Raw genomic sequence first — 18929 nt, forward strand, 5'->3', positions numbered from 1 at the left:
ATATTACTCGGTGTCTGACGAAATTCCCGGCATCACTCTCAAGAGCCAACTAGCCTTTCTCTGTGGCTTCATCCTGTTCTCTAATATATTTACTTAAATATAATATTTTTATTTCTATTTCTCAGAATATTCCACTCACAGTTCTTCTCAAGGAAAATAATTCAAACCCCAAGAACTCCAGAGAACAGGGGTGTACTGGGGAAATACTTGTTTCATAAGATAGCTTGTTTAAAAATAAAAGCTGCCCCAACATCCAATTTTTACAGCATAAAGTACATTTTTATGGAAATATCCATTTAAATGTAGAATTGACAGTGATGCTTCATTTGTAAGATGACAGTTTGCTTTGAAGTTTTTATGTTGTGTTGAGTTCTCTTACAGTTATCTAAAGTGATAGCAAATAATAAGACGATGCATCTTAAAGCTTTAATTTGAAAAGTGTAGGTGAAAAATACAGTGAGTGTTCTTTCATTTTGCACCCAGGGGTCCTCAAGACCACACCTGTATTTGGAGCTTCACAGAGAAGAGTCACAGGACACAGCCTATCATTGCGCATGGCTGTGATTTACTATAGAGAAAGGATCAAAAGCAAAATCAGCAAAAGCTAAGACATGTGGGGTGGGGTCTGCAGGAAACCAGATGCCAGCTTCCAGCTCAGGATGTACCTAAGTCCTCCAGCAACACTTAAATGTCATGAAACTCAGTACCCAGGAGGCATACTGGGGGTTGCTCACAGGCACCCTCTGTCCAGCACGTCCTCAAATTCCAACCCCCCAGAAGGAAGGCAGATGATGGCCATAAACCACATTGCTTGCACAGACATTTCAGTCACAGTGAGTCATTCTCATCAGTTCAGGAATAGTAGGAACCAGACCTCAGTCAAGGGCCCACGTGGCCGGAGAATCTAACTTGCCTTCACATGGAAGACTGCTCTCAGAGCTGTGCTGGAACTGAGCTAGCACAGGAATTTAGCGCAATGGTGCAACCGCTTCCGCTTTCCCAGGCAGCATTTCTGAAAAACAGCTGTGCACAATCCAGAACAAAGGTGACTCAACCCTATCAGTTTATCTCACCGTGGGTGCCACTAGCTGTAAAAACTTTTTTTTATCTAACAGGAGGTTAGGGTCTATGGTTCTTATTAAATAAACTGGCCCAATCTTACTACACTCACCTGCAAATTCCTGCCCCTTTTGTTAAACAAACAGACCAAAACTCACTCTATCTGTACCCTCTACCCTCTCAACCAAAAATATATATATCAGCAGCCTCAAGACTCAAATTTCTCCCTTGAAACCTGCCACGCTCTCCTGAGTGCACGTGTACTGTGGCCTACAGCACAGCTTCATCTTAACTCACCTACACTGCAAAGAAGTCAAGAACCTCCGGGCCCCTTAATCTTCCTTCCACAACCCCCCCTCCCCCATCAGAACCATAAAGGTCATGATGGACTTTTCCTGCTTCTGTGACCAGGCAGGGTGGGAGGCACCCCAGTACCCCCACACCTGCCTGCTCTAAATAGCTTCTGCCATCCACTGCATCAAGACAAAACATACTCCAGAGCCTTAGACCTTTCATAAAAAGGAACTTTAATACAATGAGTGTGCAACAGAGAGAAGAGAAAGGAAAGCATGTAGTTTCCAAATCAAACACCCAAAGTTGCCCATCCCCTCATGGGTGAATGCTCAGCCACACAGGGCTGGCCCAAAGCAGGGCCACTGAGGCCTGAAAGCCTGCCACGAGTCCAAGGGAACTTCTGCCCCATAGGAGAGTGGCAGAAGGGACCAGACACGTCTGAAAGTAAAGGGAAAAACCCAAGATCAAGAGAAAGTCTGCTACTGGGTCTCTCACCCACATGGGTCTCTCACCCACATCTGCTTCAAGTATCTCCTTCCAGGTCCCCCAAGTCCCTGGTACAAGTCCAAGGCCGAGCCCAAATGCAGCTTCTCCACATGTCTCTCTGCTCCCTGCTCCTCCTCCAGGCTTCCTTCTTGCTTCCTTCCTGCTCCAGTCCCTACCCAGCTTCTCTTCCTCCCTGCTCAGCTCCACCCTTCCTTGGGTGGGACAGGAAACCTGACACCTCCCCTTCTCCCAGGGAATCACCTTTTTACTCTTCTGCTCACCTTGTAAGAACAGCAGGGCGGGTTCGCAGCAACTGGACAAAAGTACCCCCCCCCCATTTAAAATGAGGATAGAAAAGATTTTTCATAAATCGACAGCTGTGTTTCAGGGCACAGGCCCAGAGCAATGTTGCTGTCCTTGGGGTGACTTCTTGGGGGTGACAGAAAACCAGGAAGATGGAACTGGAATGACAGTTCAGGGCAGAAGCATCCAGAAGCCAGTGTACTCCATTTGCGCAGTCCTGACTCCAAATTAGAGTGACACCATGATTTTGCAGAAAACAACCAATCAGCCTCTAGCAACTTGCATGTTTTAATATTTGTTCTTATTACATATTTGTTCTGTAAACACCTCCTCAAAGCCCCAATCTTAGGGAGACTAACTTCCACTTTATCTCCAGGCTCCTGCCAGATGGGCTTGCAGTAAGCTACTTTTCTCCAAAACTGGTGTCTTGGTTCTTGGCTTCTTGTGCCCTGGGGTGGAGAGCCCACATGGGGCTAAACTGTGTCAGCCTCCTGCACAGTTAACCTGAAGATAGTGTTCACTTACTGGCTTCAGCAGAGCCTAGACAGATAAAATGAGTCTTGCTGGGGTGAGGGGGGCAGGGAGGAGAGAAGCAGGCTCCTTCAGAGACCTCTGGCACCCAGGCTGAGCTGTTTCCCCAGGGAGGGCTGGAGCCTGGGGCCACAGCACTTCTCCAGGCCTCTGAGGCCAGAGCTACATCTGCCAGGAGAGCCGGAAAGGGAGGGGTGCTGACCTTTCTCAAGTGCATTTGCTCAGAAATAATAATTAATAAGATTCAGATCACAGCACTAATGTCATTTGGCATGAAATTGCCATCCATCCCCCTTATCAGGACCTGAGCGACCGTCATTTTTTCTAGCCACAGGCGGGACACTCGGTACTCGGGGTTCACTGCCTGGCTTCACTGCTCCCCAGCAGCCAGAGCTCTCAGATCAGCAAGGATAAATTCCAAATGGCTGACCTCAAACTCATGGCTCAGGGATAATAGGGGCTAATTTAGTTCTTCATGATAATATGATAATGCTCCTTCTCAGGGGTATGAAATGGAAATCAGCTCCCGTGTGAAATACCAAGAGTGAGGAAACCAGGGAAGCGGAAAATAAGTTTGACTCTTTGAGACTAAATTTTGTTCTTTTTCTCTAAACCCTAAAATACCATATTTGTATGAGCCTTGGGTTAGGAGCCAGCAGGAAGAGGTAAGGGAAGGAAGCCGGCAATTACCACAGTGACTATTCTCTATTTTTCCCTGGGGGCTAGTGTAGCAGAGGAAGAAAATGGATGACAACTTGCTAATTGTTCTGAAGGGTTTGAGACAGGCCAGACTGTATGCTAAGGAACACAATTAGCTTCTCTGAGAAGCCCTCTCCAACAGGACAACTTCTCTCTGGGGAGTACAGGAAGTTGGGAAGTTGGGAGAAAGGCTTTGAGAATGAGTTTCTGCAAATTGTTCAGGTAATCTCCATCCCTACCTTATAGACTTTGGAAAAAACAGATGATAATTTGGGGAAAAATGAAAACATGCATCTGGAGATAGCTTCTCAAGTACTTTGTAGGGACTTGAATCTTGCTGTTTTCAATAGCGTTCTTATTTATATTCAAGGGATCTTGCTTTCATTGTCTTTCATCTCAAGCAATAAGAACATAAACAGCATTTTTCTACAGTTCTTCCACAATTTCAAAATGTCCAATATGCATGTATTTATTCAAAGTTGGACATATGAAAGGAGTATTTGTTCTTTCTAGAATGTCAGAGCCTGATGCAGTATACTGGGACTGAGGAGTCTGACTCCTGTTCATCTCCCCTTGGACTTTTCCAGACACACCACACAGGAAACCTATTGACACCTATTGGCATCTCTGAAGCAAGTTTGTTTGTGAGAGGAAATGTACCTGTTAAGCTTGGATGCAATGAGTAAAGCTAACACTGAATTGACTCTGCTGTTCCTAGTTTCCTTACATCACGGAGATGTGCTTCAACGCAGACTCTTCTGTGCCTCCTGCTTCCTCTTTTCTACCTAATCACTCAGTCAGGCTTTAGTTAGTTCAGATGTATTCGCACATATTCAACATGAAAATTTTAAATGTCTCTAGTTGTGGTGACCAGGACCCAAATTCCCTTCCTGGACAGCCCAGGGGAAGCTGGCGCGCAGTTCACATCCCTGATCTGCTCCATACCCCATCTTTAGGTTCAGAATAAGCCCACACTGAGTCATAAGTTAGTAATTCAATCTTTTCAACTTTGTTTTCTTTCAACCATCCAATCAATCAGGACAAATAAACTCTACCTGACATATTCATAAAGACTGGGGCGGCAGGGCATTGGAAGGGCTAAGGGACTTTGCTCAGTTCAGGTTAAACCAGCTCCATCTCCTAAGAATTGTGGCAATCAAATTTGTTCTCACCTTTCTCAAAAATGTAATTAGAATGCAAAGAGAAGTGTATGAAAGGGATGGGAGTATTTATGAAAGTTTTAGAATAAATCTTTCTGGGTCAGGAGATTTGCCCAGTGGCTAGAATTTAATACATAAGCATCACTCTTTAGAGAGCTCCTGCTTCAGGGATTTTTTTTTTCCCCAACCAGGGGGAATATGAGGAAATGAAACATTTCAAAGAGATGTTAGAAGTGGATGGTAAAACCCAATTTGATCTCCACTGTCACGGCATTATTCCCTTTTTGCATTAAAGAATAATATCCGTAATGTGAAGATTATGCCAAGTACGCTATAAAGGGAGACAAACCTTGAGGCAGTCAACTCTGACTTGTTTCAATTGTGCTGGGAAGGACACCCCACAGAGCTATGCCCGGAAGTGTGGTGTCAGCAAGTCTTGGGGTGGCAACTGAGTCTCCCTCAAAGCACAAAGCCAATTGTATATGAGATAAAAAAAAAGAGCTTAGAGGTTGAAGCGTTTGTCTACCAAAAGGATGTGGGTTTACTGAAAATATGAAATGATCATAAATTTGACTTGCATGATTGATGAAAGACCCATACCTTTACATGTATAGTGTGCACACACTTAGGCATGCATACAGAGACATCCATATGGCAGTGTCTATGGATACTCACGTAGGTTTAATCTCCCATGTAGCAATTATGGAGGACAAGAATAGAAAAACTGGATAGGAGACCTCACTAAAACCTGACTCACACAAGGAGGTGGGGGTCAAGGGGAATAACATGACCATTAACCCAGCTGTAGAGGTCGTGACCCTTAGGCACCAAAACCTTATCACAAGGCAGGAGACCCAACCAGGATCAAATGCTCTAGGGAGTAGAGCAGGCCTGAGGGTAAAGATATGGAGATTGGGCCCACCCTGGATCTCTGGTCCCATTCTAATGTTACCCAACATCAGCGACTAGCAGCTGCTCCATGGAGGAGTGATCCCTCCCAAAGAGAAAAGGACTGTGTCAGTGCAGTCTCCGCACAGGCTCGGGGTAGCTCTCCCATTGCCCACCTGTGACTAGGCAGGTGCCTCTTTTCACCAACTCTCTCCCTCTGCAGGGCAGCAGCTTCCTGCCTGCCCATGACTTGTCAAGGTCGCCTGCCTGCAACCATGCAGGCCTCTCTTGGCAAAACCTGTCCCTTTTCCTTTTCCTAATAAACCTACTCTTTAAATATAACTAATATCTCGGTCTCGTGGAGAAACACGCCCGGGGAACTCGCCGTGTGCTGCTGAAACGGGAGCTCTGGTGACACCTTTCCCAGAGGGAACCCAAGGACCCCACACGCAGCTCTACAAAATGACATCAACTCTATCACCACGACTTCTTGGAAGACTTCATGAAGAATCAAATGTCTATGCTCAAGGTCAGCAGAAGTGATTACACTGATTAGTGAGCACTGTCTTTTATGGTGCAGAAGGGAAAAGTTTACTATAAATTTCTGTCTCAGTTCTGAACTTAACCAAGATTTGGCAAGAAATGAAGGAGGATGAGCTTGCAGCCCAGAGGTCACGGAATGAGCATGGTGGCCGAGGTACATAAGACCAAGAGTGACTGGCGGCCAGATCTCTGTGACCTACTAAAGTGCACACTGAGGCCATGAGCTACTGATTGCTCCCAAGATGAAGGAGCAAAGTCAGACTAGAGTCCCTACTGATGTGGGGCTCTTCTAAGGAGCAGCCTCTGCCCTGTGCTTCTGCAGTGGCCTGGCCTACGCCCTCCTGGAGACGCACTGCAGTTCTTGACCCTTTTACCCAATCCTCTTTCCTATCTACTCTCCTTCGACAAGCACGTACCTGAATGTCACCTGAAGACTCCCTGCCTACTTCTGCCTCTCTCTTCTCTTCCCTGTAGTGGCCACAGGCATTTCCCCGTCGATATCTCATTCTTCTGATTTGATGTAAGGCATCTGGTTATTGAAAAAACAGAAATTGATACAATTGGGAAAAAATCATGTCGACCCTGGATGGAGTATCTCAATAAAATAAAATGTTTCCCCGCCTCCCATCCCCATTTCAATAAAATTTAAGTAATAGCAATATTAATGGATGCATATAATATTACAAACACCCCTCTATGCAGACCTTTGATAGGAACAATCAAAGTTATGTGCCTGGGTAATAACACATCATTGGCATCCACCACTGATAATCTGATTGTTCAGGATGACTTTGGGCTTAAGGAACATTAGCTGTGTGCACCTTACCCAGCCCAATTATTTGTAGGTGGTCAAGATTCTCCCATAAACAGATTGAGGGAATGTTATAGAGCAACCCCGATATTAAACGGGTTCCTGGCTGTGGGTCCTCACCCGCGCGCTTTAAAGGGACTTATGAATACTCTACTACACACACACACAAAAGGGTTAATAAAAGGTTTATTTACAAGAGAAAAAGAAATAAAGAAAATGTACAACTCAGGGAGAAAATAGGGAAATAAAGTCTTTAATGCGTCCTACCCGACCCGACGACCTGGAAACCCAAAGTCACTCTCAGAGCTGGCTGGACGCTGCGAGCTGGCGGAGAGCCAAAATGGGGGATCCCCAAAGCCCACGTGTCTGCCTTTTATATCCACCTGGCTGCTTAACCCCACCCTCAGGTCCCAGCCACCTTCCCTTTGGTGGTGATGGGATTTGGAGTTCCCAGTGTCTTTGGCTTTGACCTGGGGTGGGGGTGGAGTCCACAAAGCCTATATGGAATTTGCTTTGGGACATACTTTTCCCCCTAACAGAAAGAGAAAAAGAAGGGCTCTATCTTTCATCCTTAACTGGTTTCCGACATTAAGCCTTGGATTTTACCTACATTAACTGTGACGGATAAGATTTCTATATCTCCTATTATTGGCTCAGAGGACCTCAGTATTGAATGTAATAAAGCATCTTGCGTTTCTTAGCATGGTTTATACCTGAATATTTATTATGTGAGTTTAGTCATGGAGGCTTCAACATTAGAATTTTCTTAATGATAAGGAATTGGTTACCTCATATCAATTTGGGGGAACAGTTTATGTTTTGCTAATGATTTGCAGAGGCTTAAGCAAAAAAATGACCCAGGTCATGGGATAAAGATTGGGAGAGAATTTCCCTCTTGCATTATTTTTCCCACAGTAATATTCTTTCTTAGACTTGGTCTACCGTTCACTGGATCCCCACCCTTCCTTGAGGAGCCTCCAGATCTTGCTACTCATTCACTCCAACCATTTAAACCTATGTGGTCACCTCTGATTTCACCACCAGCTACATGTCTGTATTTACAAAGATAAATGTGAAATGAGAATGTCAGCCCCATAGTGCTCTGTCAATTCTGATAACTGTGAGTTCAAGGTATTGGAAAAGCCCTTTTGCAGAACATGTTTATTTTATAAATAGCTGCGGGTTCAAGGTATTGGAAAAGCTCTTTTGCAAAACATGTTTATTTTATAAAGGGACATTTACTCTGTATCCACTTTAAATAGTAAAGAGTTTTTGTATTTGATAAAGGATATATAGTTTAATTTACATATTCATGAGCCTTATGGGTTCCTTCTCTTTAAACTTTGTTCCTTCATGTTTATAGTTACGATTTTATAAAAATCTGAAGTAAGGAAACTGAAGGACAGGCCTGGTGAGTAAGAAGCTAGTATAAAGCTTAGTCTCCTCTAGACTTCAATGGAATTGCATCAGATCTGTTGAAGAAAAAAATTGTGTAACCAAGGCATGCGTGTTCTAGAAAGACAAAGGAGAAGCCACTGCACGGTGGGACACAGCGTAGAAATCCATCACTTAGGTAGCAGCAGGATATTTTCCTGCTAGGATTTTAAAAGTCTATTCTTTCTTTTACTGGTGAATGATTTTTTCCCCCATCTCTCCCACATTCTTTCAGTTCACTGCAGTTGTTTCTAAAAATCTTTTCATAGGATTGCATTTTATTCTGCTTCTGGTAAATCCCTCTGAGAAGTCAGAAAAAATGGAAAGGATATATGTCTGGTTTCAGATCACATTTTTGGATTCATCGCTAATGTAAAGAATACTGGTTAGAGATTAAAGGAGCCAAACAGATTCTTGGGGCAAGAGTCAGCTCTGCTTTGTTAACTGAGTATAGACAATCATTTCTATTGCACAAATTCTGGATACCTTTATTCATGACCCATCATACACCCCTGGAATTTTGATTTCTCTACCCATAGTCATTAGATGAAGGCCCCATTTAAGGATAGATACCACACCATTGAATATTAGGCCATATCAGTGAATATTATTAATGTTTATCATGGCAATTTAATTTTTAAGCTGTTTGAAATCCATTGTTGAAATCTGTAGTTATTATTTAGTTCAGTTTATTGATAGAAGTTTATAGAGGGAACAGTATCTGTACAATGTCTCTGATGGTCAAGGATATCAATGAATTAAGTCTGAGATGCAGTCTTTAAAACTTTTGGCTTGAAATACATTATTATTCATTAAACCAATCATTAAGCTACCGAATTGCCTAAAGTGTGTTTTAACATTATACTGCCTTTTCTCTTTTTTCAGTTCAAAGGAATGAATGGCAAAGTGAATGATTTGATATTACTTTTTAGCTGCTGGAGGCACATAGAGCCGATTAGGTTCCCTATATAGAACTGAACGACACTGAAGTCAAGGGCTCGCTTTTCCCTTTCCAGAGCAGCGAAGCTGAGAACTCCACATCCACATTCTGCATTGGGTTGCAGTTTGTACAGGGTTTTAGCTTCTCATTTCTGGGTTTCTGCTTTGAGTCTCTCTCAAGTTTCATCCATCTGTCAGCCTGAGTTATTTTGAGTTTCATTTCATCTCTCTAAGCTTCAGATACATGGGGTTAAAATGCCAACCTCAGATAGAGAGAAGCAACGATTGAAATATAAATGTGCCAAGAGATTAGTAAAGTCACAACAACAATAAAAGATACCATTATTTTTACACACAATAATGATTTTTAGGCACAATAATCCACATGTTAGATACCAAAGCTAGAGAGATAAGCTAAATATAGAATGATTCATATACACACAGATGTGAAGTGGTGATATTAATAGAAGTGAAAACCCGGTAAAAATGCAAAATGCTAGAGAACTGTTAAATATTGGTAAGAAAAGTAATACTATTCTATCATGGAAAATGATGGTTATAAGTTAAAATATTAAAAAAATCAATGTACAAAAACTAAATGCAGTGGAAAATCAAAAATATGCAATACATATATGCAGAAAAAATCTACCAAAAGTGTATCATGGAATCTTTTAAGATGATGGATTATGGATGAATCAGAGGTGTTTTTCCTGTTTTTCAGAGTATCTATAATGTTGTCCTATCCCTTGTGTAAATAAAATAAAATATGTAGACATGTGAAAAATTACTAAGAGCCCCATCATCATTATTTGAAGCCAGGAAGCCGGAAAGTTTCTCCAATGCTCACCCATGAGCGTTCCATTTGGATATAGGGAAAGAGATGAAAGGCTAATTCCATCCTTAGATCATAGCTCTAAATAAATATTGCTCTCTCATTTTATAGATCAGAAAAGTTACCTTGCTTTGGTGATAATGTAATAAAACTGGAGCAAAAAACCTAATCTGGGGCCTCCTCTGGTGGTGCAGTGGTTGAGCGCTGGGCTGCAAGGCTGCCCGCGGCCTCTGCAGCACCGGTTCGATCCCTGGCTGCTCCCCGGCCACCGGAGGAGGGTCCCGCATGGTGCGCAGACCTCTCCTGCTGCGTCCACTGCTCCCCTCAGCAGTGTGTTTCGTCAGTCTGCCTGTTCTGTTCCCCACTCTGGCTCTGGTGAATTCTCTCACCCTCCTGCGCTTCTGACTGTACCCAGTGCTTGTATAAATAAATCTTAAAAAAAAATAAATAAAATCTTAAAATAAAAAAAAAACCTAGTCTGTAATGATTTCAAGTGTATCCAGTTTCTAGTATTTAAAAGTGTCTCTGTATTGCTGCTCCATTTCTCTACTAGCCATTTTTTATCTAACCTAAGATATCAATGATTGTACTATGAGAAAGAATGCTGCTGATAAAATTACAAATCAATGCTCTAGTGTATGTACCTCACAATTCATAAATTACTCACGCCAGCATCTCACTGCCTTGAAATTTCTTTCATCTATTCTGTGAGACTTGCCAATTTCTCCTGCCTTCAACCACATTGGTTGGAACTTAATAGGAAATGCTTTTACACCTAAGAAAACATAGTAGAGATCCATTATTTATTTGTCAGTATTTTCTTTCTTAAATCCTTGCTTGTTGCTTTACCAAAAAGAAAATACATAATTTTAGCGTATAATGAGTATTTATTTCTGTAAAAGCAAATTTACCTCCTGATGCATTGTCTCCCTGCCTTTTGCTTGCCAACTCGTCACTCAGTGTCACTTAGATGTCATTCACCTGCAGGGGGACAATGCCATGTCAGTGAGTTAATAGCAGTGAGAACCAGAGGCAGAGCTTTGATGAAGTTGTCCACACCCCTCCAGTGGTGCAAATGCCATGGGTTCCATGATGAATGTTAATCTCTATATTTTATAACATATGAAAGGCCAACTGACTTGGGATCTATGGAATGCTATTCCTGTCCCAGTTCTGCTCTGACAGCGGCTGTGTAGAAACAACCTGGTTCATTTCAAGTTGCAATTCAATCTAGGGAAACCCAAATCTGGCCTGTTCTGCCCCACTCTTATACTCTCCAACAGATTTTATGCTATATTATGTTTAGATCTCTCATGAATCGGTGAGACATCAGTACAAACTACTAAAGCTGATGCCTAAAAGGTTGGCAGATAGTCAGCCGTCAGCGCATTCACATCAGCCGCAGGACTGCGGGAACACAGCCTGACCAGCCCTATGTGGGTAAAACGAGAAACAGCTGTGTGAAGCAAGGGCTTGTGAGTCTCCTGTAATCAGCAACTTCAATGGATGTGCGTAAACTCAGGAAAAGATCCAGAATGATTTTTAAGAACTAATGGAGAGAGGGGCCTCCCCGGTGGTGCAGCAGGTTGAGCGCAGCACTGTGAAGCTGTCCGCAGCCTCTGCAGCCTGGGTTCGATTCCTGGCCGGCCAGGGAGAAACCCACATGGCGCGGCAGACCTCTCCTGTCTCGCCCACTGCTCCCCTCAGCAGTGTATTTCTGTCCTTCTGCCTGTCCTGCTCCCTGCTCTGTCTTGGGTGAATTCCCTCACCCTCCCGCACCTCTGGCCTGTACCCCAGTGCTTGTATAAATAAATAAATCTTAAAAAAAAAAAAAAAAAACTGATGGAGAGCGATGAATGGAGTGGCAAATGCCATGAGGAGTTACGCCACCTTGAGGCAGCTGCAGAATTGAGGAGACACCTTTCACCTCCACAGCGTCATCTGATGGACGGGCGGGTGCACTGTGGACACCACTGGTGTTTTCCTCTTTGCTGCCATAGCAAAATCACACAAATTTGGATCTTACGCTCATGGAGACAGAAGTCTGCCGTGGCTCTCTTGCGGCTGACATCGAGGCATCAGGGGGTTGTGTTCCTTTTGGGGGGCTTTAGGGGTATTGAAGTGTTGGCCTTTCAGCACCTTAAGGTCACCCACATTCCCGGGCTCAGAGCTTCCTTCTCCATCTTCAGTGGGAGCAGCAGTGACCCCGGTGCTTTTCTCCCAGAGACACAAATTGCTCTGACTCTATTCTTCCATCTCCCACCTCCTGTCAAGGACTCTCGGGACTGCGCTGGGCCCACCCGAATAACCCGGAGCCTATTTTATCACCAGCTGATCATAACCCTGATGCCCTTTGTGACTTAACTTGGTCTGTCCACAGGTTTGGGGGTCAGCACCCGGACTCCCCTAAGGGGATAGGATTCTGCATAACATCCCGCTTTTGTTCTTGAGATTGTTTACTATTTAATTTACAAAACTTTTCAATTTTAATTTAGAGTGCTAGATAGCTACACTTGTTTCACAAAATATATTTGTAGCACTCACTACCGGTCTCATGCAAGACCACCAGCCTGAGTTGTAAGATAAAGGTTATGGCTCCTTCACTATTGCCTTTCTGGGGGCAAATCACACCTTTCTCTTAATCATGGTTTCCTGCTCATAACATGTGGACAATCGTACATTTCCTACTCATCACATGTGTGGCGATGAGATAAGCAAATATATATTCAAATACTCAGTTGCCATTGACATGAAATTTGTGAGGCAATGTGTCTCTTCATAACCACGTTGGTTATAGCAATATACATGTTCCAATGTAGCTACTCGTTCCTTATCTCAGAGTTTCAAAATAACAAATGTTAGAGCAGGTAACTAAAGGCTCATAAGAAAATGCCTCCTGCGTTTTCAGAGAATGAACTATTGTATAAACGTGACATTTTCTTCATGAGTAAAGTGTTTTCAGAAGGCTCTAAAACTCCTGGAATCTTCAGGGTGCCTCATCTTCAGGGCTCTGGTTGAAAAGAGGCTGCATTATGGATGTAAATGGTGTGACAGTTACGACTAGTTACATCTTCCATTTTCTGCAGGTGGTATTGCCCCTGTTTCCATACCTACAATTGTCTCAAGAAAGGAGACTGTTGCTTGTTTAAGTGAGCGGATGCACACAGGTGGGCCAGGCCTGTGGTCTTCAATTTAAGGGCACACTTTCATTTTCAATGCAATTAGCTGTCTAATTGAGCATCCAAATTTAGCAGTAGCATTTGCATGTGCAATTAATTATGATTTAAAAGCACTCTGCATTAATGGTTTCTCTTCCATTATCTACAAATGTAATTACTGAAGGATGGATGTAGTTTGGAAGTCATCTGGGAAAGCATTTTTGCACCCCTGGAACTAAGTATAAGTGGTAACAGTAAAGTCAGATTCCCTTTCTGGCACCAGGCATTACTTTTCATATACTTTGCATATATTTTAGCCTAATGCTGAAAAGCAAGGGGGAGTTATGAGCGGGGGGGGGGGGTGCTGTGAAAGAGGACCCAATTGCTAATTTGGGTATATATAATAACTTTTCTTTGCTTACTGAAATTAATTCAAATTACAGTCACCATATGACTTCACTAGACAGAAACAGAGATAAAACCTGGATTTGCAAAGCTAGATATAGAGAGAAAAGCTTCCTATTTAAAAAAATTTGTAGAGCCAATAATCTTAGTGTTTTATATATATCACAAAATTAATATCTAGTTCAGCTGAGGAAAGTTGTATCGTTTTCTTGACTTAAAAAAGTCAAAATATAATCTTAAAACACTGAGATAAAATTCAAATTAGGATCCAAAAATAATTCCTAGAGAACAGACTGAAAATAGATTCCTGGAGAAAAGAGAAATGTTTTGAATAAGTGGACCTTGTTCTCTTCATTTGCTCAACAATCACAGAACTCTGCTATTGTTTCTTGAAGAAAAATATTAAGCATTTAGCTCACCTGAGTTTCTGGAGTGAAATGCACACAGGTTTGTTGGGACAGAAGGGAGATCATCGAGAAGACAGGGTCTCCAAGCTTTCTATCTCTGGCCCCAGGAGCGCAAAGGCTCTGGTGGAAGGAACCTTTGCGAGGGTTTCTCCAGAGGCTTAACTAGAAGAGAGTCTGGTTCTGGCTGGGAGCTGCAGGATAGAAATTAGCCAGTGAGGAAGGATCTGGCTTCATAAACTGAACAACGGGGAGAGAGGGTGTGAATGAAAATGCTCACTTGGTTAACTGTTTTATTAAAATATAGCTGCTCAAAAGAAATTGTTTTAAAGAGGTCCATTTATTTAAAATTTTCTTTTTAAATTATATATTACATTATTAAAATATTTACTTAAAATGAAATTAGAAAGCAAACTGTTTTAACTGTTTAAAATATCCATGTATCTCTCTATGCATCTATGTATATAGGCGTCCATCTAAACAAAAGCCAACAGAACAGTAGAAAAACACAAGGAAACTTCTCCCTTCCCCAGTCAGAGCCAGGTGCTTCTCCCCAAAGGTGACCACAGTTAACATTTTTCATTGATGCATCCGCAAGATAATTAAGCTGTTGTTTAAATTTTCATAAACATGTTTGGATCAGACCATATAATCAATTTTGGTTTTGTTATTTACTTTTTATATCAAAAGAGTTAGAGTGCCTTGCATACCAAGAGATTCAGGTCCACCTCAATCTGTTGAAATTAGGCTTAGAATATTACGGAACAAACACATGGTGATATATCTGAGCGCTCTTGGTGATCAACATTTGTGTTTTTCTAGTTTTATCGTTTATATGCAATAATGCAGAGAATATTTTTATAATTAGCTTGGCGTATTTTGGTGTAAATATATAGAAAATATATTTTAGAATTGATTTTTTTTACATCAGATGACATGTTCATATATGCATTTTAAAGCATAAAGCACTTTTCTGTATGGGAAAATACTTTTCAAAATATAACAGCATTCATCACCACCAATGTCTAAGCATGCTCATTTTCCAAATGCTTTTATCAATCTATTACAAATATTTGAAAACTTTTCCCAAGCTAGTATAGAAAAAACAATATTTAACTTGCTATTTCATAATCACTATTGACGTGGAATAGTTTTTCGCATGCTTACATTGGCAGTTTGGCAACTTTTTTCTATGAATGACTTATTTATATCTTGTATTTTTCTTTCTATTTTTAAAAGCTTTTCCTTATTATTTGTAAGTTCTGATGTTCTGAGACTTATTCTATTGTCTGTTCCATAGATACAAATATTTTCCATTCTATTTTTGTTGGTTGGTTCTTGCTAATGATGCCTTCTGTTCTGGTGTGTAGCATTTTCTCTGCGCTGCTCATTTACTTAAAATACTCTTTGGAGAAATGTGTTGAGGTCCATAAAATGAGGGTCCACATACATGTGACAAGGAACCCTGAAGATCTGCTAGACCAGGAAAATCTCACAATAAGTTCAAGCTTGAGTTTCTCATTATGCAGAGAACATGACCATTGGCTTGTTTTTGAGGTCTTTTTTATTTTATGTCTAACAATTTATTGTGTACATTCTCCACTAAAATGTACATTACATTCCCTGTCTTATGAAGACCCCTGGGTTTTGCCTCCCTTATCTTCTCATGGACTGAAAAACAAAATTTAAATTTTTCAAAAAAGAGCAAATGTTCTGCAGGCAAAATGATGTCTGGAACCCTGTTTTATTTGCCCTTATATTTTGTATAAGAAATTGCTTACTGGGTTGTCCATTATACTGATACTTTTCAAGAAGTTTTTTAAAATAATTTAGTCAGGATTTTCAGTTATAAGCAATATGACTGTTGTCCTGAAAAACAGTTTTCTACTACCTCACCTAAGGTCTTATGTTCTTTATCAATCCCACCCCCTACTTGGAAGAGGGTGTTGATTTTTCTGCTGTTTTTTAAGTTTTTTGACATTAAAATAAAGTGTACTATTCACAGTTTGTTTATTTTCCCTAGTGAATGCACTTAGGTACATGATTCTTTTTCTGAGTGACGCTTTGACCATGTTCACCAATCTGAGAAGTTGTTAATTTAAGTAGTTAATATATTATGTCCCAACTGTTTCTTCCCAGCATCATACTGGAAGTCCTACTTAACATAATAAAGCAAGAAAATAAAATAAAAGGCATGTAAATTGGGAAAGAAGAAATAAAATTTTCTTTGTTTACAGATGACATGATAATCTTTTAGAGAATATCCAAAAATTCCTGGACTAATAAACAGAGCAAAGTTGCAAGATACAAAGTTAATATACAAAAAGTAATTGCTTTCTTAAATAGCATCAATGAACAAGTGGAATTTGAAATCAACTATAAAATGAAATTTACAGTAGCCATCTCAAAAGTGAAATACTTAGGTATTTACCTAACAAATGTGAGTAACTTCTATATGAGGAAAACTATAAGATCTGAGAGAATGAAATCAAAGAAGTAAATCAATGAAGATAGCAATGTGTTGGACTCAATATTGTTCAAATGTTATTTCTTCCCAAATTGACCTATATATTCAGGCAATGCCAATCAAAATATTAGCAAGTTATCTTGTGCCTATTGGTATACTGGGTCTAGAGATTATATGGAGAGGCAAAAGACCTGGAGGAGTCGTCATGATATTGAAGTGGAAGATTAAGTTCGAGGATTCACATACCTGACTTACTACAAAACTACATTCATTGACATTATAAGCAAAGTTCCCTTAAGGCAGTACGGGTACAAAATCAACCCCCAGTATCTGTCTCCTCCCTTTTACAACTTGGGATATTACCATAAAATTGCCCCCCCTCAACAAAAACAAAACAGTCACAATAAAAAAAATGGACAAAAACATTTCTTTGTTCATAACGTACTGGTATAGTTTGATTTGGAATTAAAACCTCCAATGTTTTCCAAAATCTGTGGTGAATCACAAATCAATCTCTATTAGGTCAAAGTAGTTCCCTATCTTACTTAAGTTAGGTTTAAAACTTTAATTTTCTAAAGCAAATGAAGTGTAAACATACAAATGGGGAGAAAAAGTCCATACCTTAGTAAAGTATATTTCATTTGAATGTCCTTTCATTTCCGATTTACTCTCCTCTTAGGGCCTCTTAGAAAGCAGTTAAATTGGAGTCCTTAATTATAAGTAGTGGTTTGGAATTGCTTAATCAATGCTAACTTAACAACTGAATGCATAGGCAAGTCACAATATCCCAGCCACTTTCCAGCTGAATTCCTAAGTAGGTATGTCTCATGTATCATGTAATTCTTCTTTTGATTTCTCTAGAGAATGTCAATTAAGCTGATTAGAAGTAGATCTAGGTGTGTGAAGTATGCCAGCACATTTTATTATGAGGACTGGAGAATTTATTTCCAGCAAAATATTTACTGTAGAAAAGTCCAAGCTCTTCAAACTCTTGAGAACTTCATAGAGTCTAGCATGAGGTCCACAAGGGTGTAAATATGCCAATATTGTGGGGCTATGATTCTAAATAACCATGTCTTTTAAAACACCTAAACACCTTAAAGGATGTTCTAACCAGACAACAGTGGAGAAAAATACTTGAATAGTTTGATGACAATCTCTATCTCTTACTAAGTTTGTTGCCTCTAAACAAAGCTTCCAGTAAGCTGTTTTAAGACGGCGTCTGAAGCCACAGGACACATGACTCCCTGTACACAGGAGGTTATTTCTCAACATGTTATTGTTAAACTTCTTTTTGACTTTTTCTCTTAAAGAAAATAAACAGGTGAGTGACAGGTGTTGGATAGTGCTGTGTCAGTTGGGTTAGGCGCCCCTAGGTATGTTTACCTGAGTGAAAGAGAACTTGTTGTCTTTCCGCTCACTGAGGCTTTCTTTTATAGATATAAGACCTTTTGTTTAATATTGTTTACTTTAGGTCAAACATGATTGTTAGGACTGCTGATTGTTAGGATGTGTGATTTATATTTGTGGACTTATTTATTTAGCTCATGTCTCGGAACTTGAGAAGAATCACTCCTTGAATCTTTCAGTTTATAATTAAAACCATCTGAAGATGCCTGTGTCAACACATTTTTTTCTTTCTTCAAGTCAGTCCTGGTATCACATTTCTTTCAGGTAGCATTTTTATATTTTTTTTCATTGACTTCCATCTATCAACAACACAAACAGATTATTCTGCAGATAGTTTTCCCCAAGAAGGGTGATAAAATCAAGCAAAATCTCTGTTCAGTGGATCAGCACCAGCCACTCCCAAGTGGAAGCTGCAGGAGGCGAGCAGAGCGGCTCCCGGGAGCCTGTGGTTAGGCACAGGGCAGTTATGTTGTCAGCTGCAACTGAGACTTGCAGTTGGAGCATTTCTGGGGTTGTTGGTGCAGATTCATCCTGAGACCTTCATAACGGTATGTTCCCAGAGCCTGCTTTTACAAGCCTTTCAATTTGTTATCCAAGCAAAGTGTGTGAGTGAGAGAACATGGAGATACAAACAAGAAAGGAAAAAAAGGAGTAACAAGGAAAGCGACAGGGGCAACACTGAGGACTTCCATGGGTCCAATTTATTCCTTTGTGACAGCACATAAAAGGAATGTCTTATTCTATATGCTTCTACATGTTTGCTTTCCATTTTTTTTTAACCTACAGCAAGTAGCAGGAATGAAAAACCACAATTACTATTCTGTAGCACAGGTACCTATTTTATCTTCCTGATCACATTTTTGTTTGTGTGGATCTTCTCCACTTTCTACTTAAGGTTTGGAGACCATTCTCAAGTTTATACGTTTAATTCCTCCTCAACAACCTTGAAATGTTCATACTCTCCTTTTTGACCCAGAATAGTTTCTTAAAGACTTTGGAATAATAAAATCTCAGCACTATTAGAGCATGACTTAAAAATACAAGTTTAAATAAAACTTATATTTTTAAACAGAAATGATTGCATTCCCTATGTATAATAATAATTG

The 18929-nt window shown here is 40.7% G+C and overlaps 1 long non-coding RNA gene across 1 annotated transcript in view; it reads right to left on the minus strand.

The window, feature by feature from the left end:
- The window catches only part of LOC119233631 (uncharacterized), a 41970-nt gene extending 34862 nt beyond the window's left edge, over positions 1-7108 (minus strand). The window contains exons 1-2 of the long non-coding RNA XR_008550018.1: positions 7042-7108; positions 6380-6492 (exon numbers count right to left, since the gene is read on the minus strand). This is a non-coding gene — a long non-coding RNA (uncharacterized LOC119233631). The remainder of the gene's footprint in view (positions 1-6379; positions 6493-7041) is intronic.
- Between the last annotated feature and the right edge of the window lie 11821 nt (positions 7109-18929).

The sequence above is a fragment of the Talpa occidentalis genome, unplaced genomic scaffold (assembly GCF_014898055.3).
Source record: "Talpa occidentalis isolate TD23 unplaced genomic scaffold, MPIMG_talOcc4v2.1 talOcc4.8, whole genome shotgun sequence".
Lineage (NCBI taxonomy): Eukaryota > Metazoa > Chordata > Mammalia > Eulipotyphla > Talpidae > Talpa > Talpa occidentalis.